The 15,188-nt window shown below is 39.9% G+C and overlaps 1 protein-coding gene across 24 annotated transcripts in view; it reads left to right on the top strand.

The window, feature by feature from the left end:
* Positions 1 to 15,188, top strand: part of DLG2 (discs large MAGUK scaffold protein 2) — a 999,237-nt gene that overhangs the window by 350,920 nt on the left and 633,129 nt on the right. The gene's annotated exons all lie outside the window — the stretch shown is intronic.

Raw genomic sequence — 15,188 nt, 5'->3', positions numbered from 1 at the left:
CAGGGAGGGAAGAGCAGACTGCCTGGGACATGGAAGAGTACAGGTGGCATGAGGGAACATTTGACAGAGCCTCAGGATGCCAGCCTACACTCACGTGGCTGCAACGTCACCTGCACTTGCAGCAGTTCCGAAAAATAATGTACTTAATTTAAAAGAAGATCATGTTGACAGATATAAAGCCCTCCCAGATTGCTATCCAAATATGTGACATGAAGTGGCAGACCACCTTAGGAGTAGTTACTTCATGCTAGGGAATATTTGAAATCCCATATGTATATCAGAGGGATGCTCAGCTGTGGCTTTGTGTTTCTGACCTTGGTTGTAAGGCAGGAAACCATGTTGTGGTTCTGGTCTGCTTCCCAGCATGTGACTGGCTCAGCCTGACTTCTTCATTTTACTGAAAAGATCCTTTTACTATTTAATTTAAATCTAATACCTGGAATATGAACACAGATAATTCTTCTTGTAGGCAAGAGCAGATATGTGTGTCTCTCATGCATTGATTGAGGATTTGACTGCAGGAATATCCTTAAACTCTCAGAGGCTGAATGCACTCTCTTGACATTTATTCTCATGTACTAAATAGTTTAAACCTGCTGTTACACATACAGATTCAGTGAGTGAAACAAAATTGAAGGCATACATTGTTTTTACTACTAGCAGCATTCTGCAAAAAATATAGAAGCATCTTCCTGTGAGGTAGACACAAAACAATATGATTTGTGTACTAACATTTCAATAACTTATTTATTATTTTTTAGCCATAACTATAAAATAACTTGTATGTCTCACTGACACAAGAAATTAGGATAATTCCCAGGTAAAAAGCTGTTTAAGTACTCCTCTAGGAAATTTATGTAACTTTAGCTCCTTCCTATGGCTGAAAATGCAATCGTCTAAAATAGACACCACAGCTACTTATCCTTAGTAAAAGAGATATAATTATTGGTTGCGGCTGGCAGTTCATCTTATTCAGAAAAATGGTTTGATATTAAAAGAACAGAATTCCAGCAGTTCTGTTAACCATCCAGAGTAAATCAAGCTGCTGCATGTATTTGCAACTGAATTAAAGACAGTTTCTACAAATATTTTAATTATCAATTATATGTGTAGATGACATTTAATTTTTAAGTTGTATGTATATGTATTTAAACTCTCTAGAATAATTTTCATCATTGTTTTCACAGGCCTTACTTCAATTAGTAAGTCTTTGGAGATATATATATATCCTTTTTTTTATGTTTTTTTTTTCTTTTTTTTTTTGTATTGTACAGTGCAAAACATATTATTAGCAATTGCTATGTAACAGACAGAAATAATATGATTGAGAGTAGAAATGTAGTCTGGTTGTACACTGACACTCATAATTGAGAAATGTAGGAAAATTCATGTGTTAGGTAGTAGCAGAATTAATCTAAATCATATTTAATAGAGGATAAAGACCTTTAAAGCAATAATAGTTAAACAAGAGTACAGGTAAGAATAATAATATTAAAATGTAAAGTCCATAGTTTTGCCCATTAGTCTGCATAAATGTAAGGGTTTGAATTCATGATCAGGTTACCACAGATTAGCATAATGTCATGTGTTTTTTGAGCATGAGATTGACTGTGTCTGTGCTCCTTCCTGGCAGCAAGTAAGAGGTAATGCAATTTAGCTCTATTTCCAGTAAGAGATGAGTTAGCCACAGATTATGAGTAAACATGTGGACAGTTACCACCATTCATTTGAGGCAAAATCAATTGTTAAATTAAGGTAATTTAGCAACGGATCTGAACATGGAGTGTTTGCAAACTTCCAAGTTTAAAGCAGTCACAGCAGAGTAATATTTGGCAATCCATGAATGAATGGTTAACAGTGGTGCTGAAGATGGCATTTGTGTAGGTTCTGAATGTCCCAAGCATGACTGGAGTCATTGTCTTTGGAGTAAGATCTGTGAGAAGTAGCAGTTTTCAAATCTGGAGGTCCTTTTTTTCCAGTTTTGTACCTTCCAATACAAGACAGATTTGGACATGCTCAAAACAGTACAATGTTGGTCCTCCAAGATGTTAAAAAGATTGGAACAGCTCTTCTATGAGGAGAGGCTGAAAGCTGGAACTGTTCAGACTGGAGAAGAGGATGCTCAGGGATAACTCACGAATGTCCATATATATATCTCAGGAGGGTGCAAAGAGGATGAAGACAGACCCTTCTCAGTGGTGCCCAGAGCTAGGACAAGAGGCAGTGGGCATAAACTGAACACAGGATGTGCCCTCTGAACATCAGGAAGCATTTCTGTGCTATATGAATGCTGGAGCATTGAACAGGTTGCCCAGAGAGATCGCAGAGTCTCCTCCTTGGTGAACTTTTTCTTCCCAGAGTAGATATTAGGAAGAAATTCTGGGCATAGGTTGCCCGGTAAGGTTGTGAATGCCTCCACCCTGGAAGCATTCAGAGCCAGGCTGGATGGGGCTTTGAGCAACTTGGTCTAGAGGGAGGTGTCCCTGCATATAGCAGGGGAGTTGGAACTAGATGATCTTCAAGGTCCCTTCCAAGCCAAACCATTCTATGATTCTAAGATTCTATGATCTTCAAAAGTCTCCTGAACATGGTGCTGGGCACCTTGCTCTGGCTGTCTGTTACTGCTGGAGCAGGGTTGGATCAGAGCTCTCTTCTAACCCCAACTAGTCTGTGCTTCTATGAATCCATTGTCCAAACACCTAGAGGAACTTAATTATTTAAGATTTATTCTGAATTCCTTAATTTCTTCATTGTCTAGGTAAAAATCTGGTAGAAACAATATGGTGACATTCACTCCTATAACACACAAATACCTAAGGAATCTTATGAATGACCACAAGTACCTCAGTTCTTTTGGTGGATCCTTTCTGCACTGTGGTGTGTTTCAATTACAATCCTTAAATGACTTTCGTAGTCACTTATGGCATAACAATGCATTAGAAAGAAGAAAAGAGGACATGAAGTTCTCTCAGTATTCCCATAAAGGAATAATTTACTTAACTGAAAAAAATGCAGCTGAGACTTTACTTAATGCTGTTCTTTAGAATCGACCCTAATCTCCACCATGAAGACATAAAGGGATGCTAAAAGCTAAGTAGATTATCATAGGAAAGTCTCCTTGAAAGTCATTTAACAGCTAATCATATGCTAAGGTCAAATACTACCAGTTTCACATGGGAAAGAAGAAGACATCCAGTCTGATTTTCTTTCAGTGAGACAAACTTAGGAATATATCCAGATTCATGGATTCTGCGAATGATCCCTGAGAAACATTCCCTCTCTGATACTTGTCCTGATTTTTAGTTTATCTCAGGTTAGTTTGGCTAATGACAATGCAAAGGGCAACAGAGGCCTCACTCAACTGGAAGAAATATACTGGGAGGGAGGAAGGTGATTCTCCCACTCTCCTCTGCCATGGTGATGCCACATTTAGAATACTGCATCTAGTTCTGGGATCTCCAGTTCAAAAAAGGCAGGGGTCTCCTAGAAGGAGTCCAGCAGAGGGCCACAGATATGATAAAGGGCATGGAGTATCTCCTGCATGAGGAAAGGCTGAGTAACCTGGGTCTGTTCAGCCTGGGGAAATGAACAATGAGGGGAGATCTGATTAATATTCAAAAATATCTAAAGGGAGGTGGGAGGCAAATGGATGAGATCAGGCTCTTTTAAGTGGTGTGTAGTGATAGGACAAGGCGTAATGGCCTAGAACTTGAAAATAGAAAGTTTCGTACCAACATGTGGAAGAACTTCTTTACAGTGAGAGTGAAGGAGCAGTGGAACAGATTGTCCAGAGAGGTTGCAGAGTCCTCTTCTCTGGAGATATTCAAGACCCATCTGGACATCTACTTGTGCAACCTATTGTAGGGTATCTGCTTTAGCAAGGGGGTTGGACTCAACGATCTCTTTAGGTCCTTTCCAACCTCTGTGATTCTATGATTCTGTGAAATATGGTACAACATTCTCTTTTCATTTTGCTAACAAGAAAGCTTTACTGTGTCTAAAAACACCTCCACCGCCCAAGAACAATTTTTGCAATGTGGTTAAATGGAAAAGAATCTGGAGATCTTGGGCACTACATCACACATCTCTGTGTTCCATCTTCAGTTTAACTTCATTTCTACACTCTTCTACAAATAAAGAATTGGAACAGGCTTCCCAGGGAGGTGCTGGAGTCAGCATCCCTGGAGGTGTTCAAGAAATTTGTATATATGGCACTGAGGGACATGTGTTAGTGAGCATGATGGTGATAGATGGATGGACTAGACGATGTTAGTGGTCATTTTCAACCTTACTGATTGAGTCTATGATTCTATTATTATATATTAAAATCATCTGAGAATACTTATCTATTGCTCTCCAGCTTGAAAAAAAATCTGGGATTACTGTCCTGCAAATTTTAAGCAGCTCTGTGTGCAAAGGCCACTGTTAGGTGTAATGATCTGGGGATTCATTGTGGCTTAGTGACACAACCTGCTTTCCATCATAACTCAGTTCCCTACACTCTAAGCTAATAGTCATGCCTCAGAAGAATCAAATTTCATAACAAGGAGCTGAACACTATAAAAGGATGTGATTGCATCATGATACTGCTTAAAACCTACTTTTTCTTCTCATGAATGAAAGCATTTTTCTTCCAGAGTGGAAAGGAATGTATGAATGTAGGCAATATGATGACTCACAGCTGTAGAACTGCTCACATGCATAACATTCACAAGGATGATGGTCTGGCTACAGTCAGTACGTGCCTGCAGTTCTTGTAGATGTGTCCAGGCCAGTCAGAACACCTTAAAACACTCTATCTCTGGCAACCCAGAGATCAGCACAGGATGCAAAACCAACTCAGACAGCAGTGCAAGGAGTTGGGTGGCCAGCCCTCAGTGACAGATGTCTACATTACTTCCTTTGCATGGGCTTATGTAGCTTATCTCCCCAAACAGCATGGTTTTGTTTGCATTGAAGCCCTAACTCTGGTTGACAGAATTGTATTTTCTGAGTTTTGTTAAAATATGTTTTATAAATATTTTGATCCAGACAAAATGCAAGTAAGAAGCTAATGAGAGCACTACAGATCTATGAAGTGAGGTTGATGGACATGGCGGGGAGGGAGGGGAGGAATAGAAGAAGGATACAACTTCATCATTTTCAACAGAGAATGCCATTCTTCACCCCCTTTTTCCAGATGAAGGAAGGAAATAGAATCATAGAATCATAGAATGCCCTGGATTGAAAAGGGCCACAATGATCATCTAGTTTCAACCCCCCTGCTATGTGCCGTCATAGGGTCGCCAACCAGTAGACAGTTTTCACTTTGAAAGAAGCTTTTAAAATGACATATTTAATAAATTAAAGTGACCTTAGAAATCTGGAATGGGAGACTGTCATTCTCTGTCATTGCTGAGGTGGATTAAGAAGTTGGAAGAGCCTGCCAAGGTTGATGACAATCAAAATGACCATTCCAGCCAGCAAAATTGTTGTGTAGAAATCACATTAAACCACACAGACTTTTCTGTCACACCATGAGCTGGTTGAAGCAATGATGTTTGCTTATTTATTTGTTTATTTATTCAATTTACAAGAGGCTCTGGTCAGCACACTCCCTAAGGGCACACATAATAAAAGCAGTACATCAATTAAACAGGGATGTTTACAGCATTGACAGAGTGCCTAACGAAGGACTTTGAATTACTTCAGGCCTGTCCCTTTGGAGAATACTCAGCTTGTAACTCTCATGCATCTGGAAGGTTTGGAGGAGAAAAAGGTTGCATGAATATGTGGATGTACCTTGAAGCGTGGTTTGAAGGACAACAGGGACTTCAGCTGTTGTCTTGTGCCTATAAGGGAAGTGAATTCTGCAGTTTGGAGCTCTACATGAGATGAACCTCAGATGTTAACAGCTATTTATGTACTCAATCACAACTAGGTACTAATGGGTGTTATTACATGCCCTGTTTTTTAATTTTAATTCTAAACTTGCTCAGCCTACCAGTGAAAATCCCACAAGGTACCAGACTGCGTCTATCTATAAAATCTGGGCCTTGGTAGACTGTTGCTACAGCATTACCATCTCAGGAGAGAGGCAGTCTCAGAAGTCTCTTCTATAGTTATTTGGTCAAGTACACGTAGAGGTAAAAGTTTTATTTTTATTAAGGGTCTGCCGTATAACAAAAACATGTCCCAAGGGTAATAAAGACTAAATTAAACAAACCTCACATACCGCTCTGTTAACATCAGCTCCTAGCCATGCAGTGTGTCCTAACTGCATTCCATTCCCATGGTTAGTACCCATTACCTATTTCCTTCACGCTGTAAAGCCAATGCAGAGTTATGGTGACCATGAAAGGACAAATGCCATTCTCAGAACAGCTGTGCTATCTTCTTCATGACATTTGTTGTAAGGTGGTGCTGGATGCAAACATGGTGTCCCACATTCTAGTCCTTCAGTTCCTGCAGTGTATGTGGGAGATTTGTCTGTGCCCAAGAAAAGCTCTATTTTCATTCTGAAATTCCAACTCTTTACCAACAATTCCTCAGGCATCCATGGGAAGTCCTCAAGGAAGGGTCTTGTCTAGATGCATAAAGAAAAAGCAGAGACAAAATCCTGACTTTTCTCTCCGGATATTTTTAGACAGAAAAGCCAGTGTTATTCTAATGACTTAGTGATTTGGGGTGCCTCCTGTTTTAGGATTTCCAACTTGAAATACCCCAGGGCTTGGCTTTTAAAAACAGCTGTACTCTCTTGTCTACAATAGATGCTCTGTACTGTCAAATCTCATCATACCTATGGATGTTCGGCTCCTACAAAATCAGACAGAAAGCCTTCCCGCTCATGCACTCTAACATCACGGGCTGTTTCTGCACAAGGTTAGCCCATACCTGTAAATCTGAGTGATGATGTTTAATTGCGTAGCTCAAAAGAGTTATGCAAAGATCAATTAGCTAATGTCTTTAATGTGCTCCACACGTATCGGTGCATCCACTGGCATAGCACTGCCCTTCCTTGCCATGCTCAGTAGGAGCACTGTTGCTTTAAAAAGGGAGCATGTCCAAGCTCTCCTCCTCCACTGGATCTAAGATGGATGCTCCTGCTGCAGCACAGCCTGTGAGCAGACTTTGCCCAGCCTGCTTTTTTTGTTTTTCCTGGAAGCTTGCTCCAGACAAATCAGCTGCAGTGCAGACTGAGCCGAAGCAGGAGGGCAGCTCTCCTCAGGTAAGCTACCACCAAGCTGCTCGCTCAAACACCTGGATGGGGCAGAACCAAGGATGCTGCCATTCTGAGAATTATGGTCCTTCCCGTCTGTGCTTCTAGCTGAATTACAACAGCTCTCAGCCAGGCAAGAGTCAAATGGCCCCAGGCTTCTTCTCCCTTTATCTTCTCTCCTGGCTGAGTGATGTTCATTTAGCTACAAGGAGGACAGGGAGACTCCTGTTCCCCCACCCTACAATGATCTCATGCACGTTGCTTTGCATTAGCATCACTCCATGGAAGTATTTCTAAGAGACAAGGGTCTCTCTCTGAGGCTGTGCTGGGTGGGGCCTGGTGGCAGGCTTTAACCCCATGGCAAGGAGGTGGTATTCAATCACCAGATGAGTTCAGGAAGGTTCTGCAGGCTTATCATGGGCCAACCACCACCAGGAGCGCTTTAAGCTACGTTGGCTCCTTTTCCCCTAGAAATACATTGGTTTCCCAGTAAGCTCCAGCATTAGAAAGTCATCTTAGAAGTGTCAACCAGGTTCTCCAACAGCTCTCCAGAGTATAGCTTTATTTCATTTCATTATTTCTGTGGATGCCTTGGAGGAGACGCTCCCTCTGGGTAACACTCATTTTAGATTATTCCTTTCCTCTGGGTAGTGGAGTGCTGGAGGTAGATATTCCTGCCTGATGCGGAGCTGGAGGCAATGCCCTTTCCCTTAGCAGCTTTAATTTACAGGAGTGTTTCACCTGGGTCAATAGTAACTGGCCCTGTTAGTACTCCCACAACCCTGGGGGATAGAATATGCTTGTGCAGCATCAGTAGGGTGGAAAATCTCTGCCTGGACTTTTAATACCATTTGAGAAATAGAAGAGTTTTGTAAAGGGCCAGTGGTCAAACTGACTGTGAAGGAGCAAAAGAGGATGGCTGCAATCAGCCCTGTGCACACTGCAGTGGAGGACTGAGTTGGCTGGTGAACTTTGGGGAAGTGTCTGTACTATGAGCACCCAGCTGAGAAGCTCTTGTGAGTGAGGGTACTGATAGGATTCCCAGGCAACTTGGGATTAAAGTCTCTGCCCTTCCCTCCATCTGGTTTCTAGTGGCCATTAAGAGTTTACCATTTTTCTTGTAAAGTCATGATGGTGGGCGTCAGACTGTGGAGGCAGAAAGGAGCTTTGTTTTTAACTGTTGGATTGAAAACACATGGAACACCCTCCAAGCTTTCAGCTAGTAACCATTGCTTTTCCCACCACAAAAAGAAATGATCAGGTTTCAGAGGTTTAGCTAAAACCAGTACAAAACCAGGACAGAGGAGAGGACATCTTTCCAAGGCATTTCTCTCCAATGGGACCTTCCTGTTGTTGGTGGCTCCACTGGCTGGTGCTGCTGTGTGGCTTGGAGCCAAAGGCAGCCCCTCTCCAAAAAGTAAAAGGTGACATTTGATGGCTTTTCCTCATCCAGAGTGGTGGTTTCCCCACATGTGGAATGATCGCATGTAACAGAGGTCTCTCCTATACTTTGGTTGGAGTATAGGTGGAAAATTTCCTGTTAAGTTTAGGTGTGCCCATGATGATGTCTCCTTTTATTTGCTTTCTGCTGACATTGGAGTTAATGAAATATAGGGTTTAGGTTTTATCTTTTATTGTTTGGTTGGTTGGTTTTTCTTTACTTTTTTATATTTTGTTTCACAGAATAAGAATTTTGTAACTGAAAAGCCATTAAATACTAAAAACTATGGCACTTCCCAGAAATGAACTGAGAATTACGTATTTAGGAAAATCTGTGGAACATCAGCCACAAAGTTCCTGACTGCTGGAAATTGCTGAAAAACACTGACTTGGAATGGGAGCTAGGAAGGTGGATACATCAGTTCATAGAAAAATTATATTAAAAAAAAGAATTGAACATTTAGATAATCGGGGCTTCTTTCCAATGTTTTGAGCAAAAGAAAATCTGCACAGAAGAAACAAAATTTGTACTGCTGCTTCTAGCACACATGGTGGCAACCCAGGTTCATCTCTGACATGAAACCTGAATCTAATTAGAACTCAGTTGAGATGCTTTCGCTCTTTTCCTTAGTAAAGTTTAAATGCAATAGTATAGAGACAAACAATGTTAGACTTTACATTAAATGGGAATTAGTTTCAGGCCCAGTCTGTACATTTATTTATTTATCATGCCTGAATTTATCACTTTATTTGGTGATGTTTGGCAATCAAGATATCAGTTTCTTGGGGGGAGGGGAGATGGGGAGGAAGTGGAAATATTAATTTATCCAAAATGCCCCAAAGCCCAGCCTTCTCTGTCTCTTGTGAATTGTGATACATCATCAGTTTTATTTTTACTTCTGCTTTCATCAAGTATTTTTCCTTTAGGCTTATCATTTCTCTCTAAATAGTAGAACCACATGATGCAAGCAATGAAGGCTGGTTTCCGGTGGTTCCTCTTTGGAGCTGCCAGCAGCAGTCTGAGATGCTCAGTGCTAGAGGTGGTAGTACAGACACTTTTATTCCATCAAAAGCAAATTATGGGAATTGTGTGTGGGCATTAAAGTCCTCTTGAAACTCTTTCAGGAAACGTTCAAGGTAAAAAAAAATATTCTTTTTATATTTGTTTTCATTTTTTTTGTACTTCTGTCTCCAATCCAGCAGTTCAGAAATGATTCTTCAGCACGATAGAGTTCTTATTTTCCTTCAGCCAGATATAGTCCCTACTGAGTTTCCACCTCTACGGGCCATCTATGAGCACCAACAGTTCAGTTCTATGTGATCCAAAGTGAATGAGATCTAAGCACTGTACATAACTTCTCTGTAACCAGACGTTTCCTGAAAGTGAACTTTCCCTTTAAAACTCTTTTTGGAGATGTAATGCTCTACACAACACATAGTCCAAATCCCAGGAAGATCTGCTTCCATATACATTTCATGAAAGCCCATATACTGAGCTGAACCCTCTGGAATTTGCCAGAGGAATGGATCAAATAAAGTTCAGTATAAATAAATGGCCTGAAAGCAACAGGATGAAACAGTGTGAAGTGATACATGTAGGAAGGGATATCCAATTGCACAAGTGCTGAATGCACACTGATTAGCGAGTAGGCAGAGGAGGATGGATGGGATAGAAATGAATGTCAAAACAAGTCTTAGAAGACAGTGAGGCTATACTAAAGCTTGTATAAAAAATAAAAAATGTGAGATATATTTTAGAGAAATATTGGAAATGTGAAATAGAAGGAATTATTCTGCTGGGCTGTGTGCTGAGGAGGGATGGAGAGTGTAGAAGAAACAACTGAAGATATGGATTTTATGAGCTATGGTGAGGGATTAAGTAGAGCAAATTGTCATAAACAATGCTCATCTTCAAATAAAAGTTGTTATTGTAACAGAAATTGAGTTCTATTAAGCTATAACATTTTCTAATGGAATAGAGACAAGTTAAAGATAGAGCATTACTTTACAAAGTCATGAGTGACACTGAGAAGATGAACAGGAGCTCTTTGTTTCTTCTACTGTGACATGCTGGGACAGCTGATACAAATACCAGGAGCTGGATTCAAGATAATCAAAGTTAAATTGTCATAGAAGAGGTGAAAAAAATGAGGAACTTCACACTGAAGAGTATTATGAAAGTAGAGCTATATATGGAACATTTCTGGAAGATTATTGCTGAGCATTTTATCTCCTACTTGGGGGAGAGCCTTGTATACACAATAGAAAGAACATGCTTGTAGAGCTGCAGACCATGTGAAGGACCATGGCAAGGTTTACACCTTTGTTTAATGCACGTAGTACGTGTTCATACACTACAATGACTTCAGCTTGTACTGACATAACTGACCTAGCAGGTGTAGTCTTAGTAACAGTCTAGTCCTCATAATACAAAATACAGTGCATGCTGATGTTCATTCAGTGCTCTTCTGCCCCAACATCCTGTGTAAATACCAGACCTGTCCCTGGTGAGCTCAACCATGTGGTGTCTAAAAAGTGACTCTTTTAAGCTCATTTGGATTTATCCGTATTACAATAAAATCTGGGGTTATACATAGTTATATTAAGGAGAGGCACATATATTGTGAATGAACTGTGTGAAGGTTTCTGCTCTGTGTCAATAGGACCAGCTCTTTATTTCTGTTTGTCACAGAAAATTTTAGAAATTATAAAACAAGATATAAATAGAAATCTTCAGAAAAGCAGAACTGTTTGGTAGCTAATGAGGACTGACAGTAATATCCTTGTTTTCTCCTTCAAGTTCATATTTCATCCAAGTAGTTTTTCACCCTCTCTCATTTTTCTTTTAAATGTATGCATGGCTGTAGAAGGTACTTTAAAAAATGTGTACAAAGAGTGGTTTTGTAAATGATTTAATAGATAAAAATTAGTTTTTGGAAATATCTGTCTCTGAACATCTTAGTTTTTTTCACATTATTTCTAGTAAAACAACTTAGATGTAATTAGCATTTCGGATAATTTTATATGTTATATCCTGAACATCTTCAAACAGTTTTCCAGTGGTTAAGAATGTAAAGCTGTGGTGGTAATGTGACACTTTAAAATGTATGAACACTTATGAGCATGAGTAATTTTTGTTAGAATATGCCCATTAACTTAAAAACATTGTTTATATGACTCTGTACTTGGAGATATGGGCAGTTAATTGGAAGGCATTATCTCCTTCAGGTGGAGAGATTGAGTCATATAATGCTTTCCATGTTGCCTACCACATCTGAATTCTTAATGCACAGGTATTTTTTCAGTGCATCCTAACTATCCTCTGCCCATCTGCCTCCATGTTAGGATCTCATGATTCTCCAGGATAACTTTCTATGAGTTGTGTACAGCCTTATCAGCTCTACGTGATGACATCAGCTTTGCTCTAGAGAAAGGGCAGGAGCCAAGTTATCTCTGCGTACATACAGAGATTTTGGAAGGACAAACCAGCAGCTATGAAGCACTATGTGTGACACACGAATAGTGCTCGTGGGGGTGGAAGAGACGGGTCCCAGAAACAGCAATTGTATCACACAAAGGTAGCTAGCAAACCAGTCTCTTTGCCTCTCTTTCCTTGGCTGTCCCCAGCCCAGAGGCATTACTCATCTCCTTCTTACTGCGGAACTGATCCAGAGTCCATGAGCCACTGTACACATAAAACCAAACCCAACCTTCCCCCTTCTAGCAGTTGGAGGTGAAATTCAGTCTCATGAGCATGGTCTCATTTAGCATGGGTTCAAGCAGAGGTTTGAATGAGCTACGGGCCTTCCTATAATCTTAGCTGTTTTTGAGGTGATATCCTGTGTCTGTGTGGTATTTCATGAATGGGTTTCAATGCTATCTGTTCAAAAGGTGGATGGATTTTCAGGCAAACTAAGATTGTGCTTGTGAGAGTCATGAGCAGATAATTATTAGTGAAATACACAAGTAATCTTCAGTTCATCCCCCAGAATGACCACCTCTCATAAAACACAAGCATAGTTAAGGTCTTTGAAATGCCCTGAGTCCCTGCAAATGGCAGCACATCTGTGAAAGTTTTGGTTTAGACTAGAGTAGATTTGGAACTCTTTTATTCTTAAGGAACAGGGTTGTGTGAACTCATTTCTATTTTGATGGGGGATCTTTCAAGTTTGTTGTGTATTTATGTTCTCTGATACCTTTTGTACATGCTGCCTGTGTTGTAAAGTCTTTTTTTTTTTTTTCTTTCATCTAATGTGATTCTTTGAGAAGACAACTCTTTAATCATTGTCGGAGGCAGACTTATTTTTCAGGAGCCCTGATTAGCATACAGGGAATACAGAGAAGAGCAATAGAGAAGGTGATTTTGAATTTTAACAGAAGATTAGAAGAAAATATTAATGCATATAGCTTGGCCAAAGGCCTATTAATCATATTAATCCTCTGGCATCTAATGGGTGTGGTGAGCATTTAGAGGAAATTTTCATGGTAGGCCATTGGAATGAAAAGTTAAGTTACCAGTCTCAGCGAGACTGCTAGAGAAGGAGAAATGTTACCAGCTGAGTGGATTGGTGGGGACAATAAGTGGGGCAACAGTTCGTGTTCTTCCTCAAATGCAGCAGATCTGTGGACCCTGTTTTTTTTTTTTTTTGATTTTTTTTTCATATGACAATACCAACAATGTATATACCTCTGCAAATCCTGCCAGAGAGAGAAAAAATATAGACAAAGCTCCTCTAAGAAACCTTGCTCCTGCAGTATGACTAGGGTTTAAATGACTTTACTCGCAATGAACAATTTATATATGCATGTGTGATGAGTGCTGTTAGTAGAAAACATAGAAGTGGATCTCTGAGCAAATGCTTTCTTATAGCAATTTTCTATATGTGGTTGTCACATAATTGAAATGAATGTCTCGGCCAATTGTGACATGAGTTATTATCTCAATCTGTCATTTCAATGAATGAATTTCAATGAATCTTCCTTTTCTGATCTTGTCCCAAATGACTATACATCAGGTAACTGTTTTTCACTTGAAAGCAACAATTAGTTTAAGTGTGAGGAGATCTATTTGGTGCCTTGCACAATACTCAGGTGGCTGGTGTTTGATGCATCTTAACACTAGAAACAAAATCACAGGTGAAAGCTGTTCTGGTTGAAAGTCTGCAATAGCATCCCTGAAAATCAGGAACTGGGGAAGAGATGGGAGTTTTAATAAGCAGAACCATCCTCCCTTTTGAGAGAAGGAGTCAGCTGAGTGCAGTCAGACCTGAAAGATCTGAGAGGCTAACTGGCTGTTTTCCTCCCCTTCTTGGAGATCTGAACTAGAAATTAAATGCAGGTGATTTTAATTAGCCCCCATGAACATTAATCAGAAAACGCATTTGCGTGATTATGGTTTTAAACCAGGACATCATGTTTTAAACCAGGACATCATGTTTAAAACATCAAAAAGTGCAGATGCAATCTATTCTTATATTAGAAATGCTAATGGGTAGGACAGATCGAGAACGTTACTGATCACTTAAAGGTCCAGGATGGGTGGATATTAGAATGGCTAAGACAGTTAAATAACACAGTTTTCTGGCATTTTGTAGTAGTGTCTACCAAAAATATTCTCACGCCACACCCATCCCAAATTAATGCTCCTAAAGCCGGTGATGTAGCATGCTCACACCTTAAGGTAGCACTGTGATTCATGTTTTAAAGCTGGTGGCTGCTGGCTGTAACTATGGAATGTATTGTCATGGAAACTACACTTTTCTATATTTACACCAGCGCTGGTTATGCGAGAGACAGTACTTGAAAGAAAATCTGTATAATATATAGCTTAATAACGACACAGGCAAGCTAGGAATAAACAGATCAAAGATCCAGCTATGTTTCGGCTGCTGTTTGTCACCACATCTTAACAGGCTCAGTCAATGTTTCAGGTGATTACTGGCACAGCAATTTGGAAAGGAGTGCTGCTGGGATGTCTCTTTGGACGAACAGGTCAGACAAACTTAGATTATTGATAGCTGATTAATTGGCGTCCACACGGCCAACTCCCATGGCATAACAAAGCATTTTGCACTCACGTGCAGGCTGATGGATTAAAGCTACCAGCTGAGTGAATTGAGGACACTGAATTGTAAGAGTCTGTTATTTGAGAGACATAAATCTTCAGAACTGGGTTGTAACTTTAACTGCAGAGCAATCCTATCTGGTGCTCTGAACGATCAACTGCTGTCATTTTACTGAGTGCAGGTTCTCACAAATCCTAACTTCAAAAATACCAAGAGTGAGAAACAATAATCAGGAGATATCGTACCCAGCTGACATTTGGCTGCAAACACACACACACACACACTCGAAAAGGAAGTTCTTGTACAGCGATAAAGAAAGTGTAGAATCAATGCTATTCAATAAAATGTTGGGTTTTTTAAATGTTTTAGAACTTTGCAAAGGAGGGCAAGTTGTGCCAGATAAATCCTTCTTAAAATATAAATACATACATGCAATGCACACAAACATATATCCACATTTATATAAATACAAAACCTTAATAGCA

This window comes from Gallus gallus, chromosome 1, assembly GCF_016699485.2.
Source record: "Gallus gallus isolate bGalGal1 chromosome 1, bGalGal1.mat.broiler.GRCg7b, whole genome shotgun sequence".
In the NCBI taxonomy this organism is placed as follows: Eukaryota; Metazoa; Chordata; class Aves; order Galliformes; family Phasianidae; genus Gallus; species Gallus gallus.
This window is presented reverse-complemented; position numbering and strand designations above follow the sequence as displayed.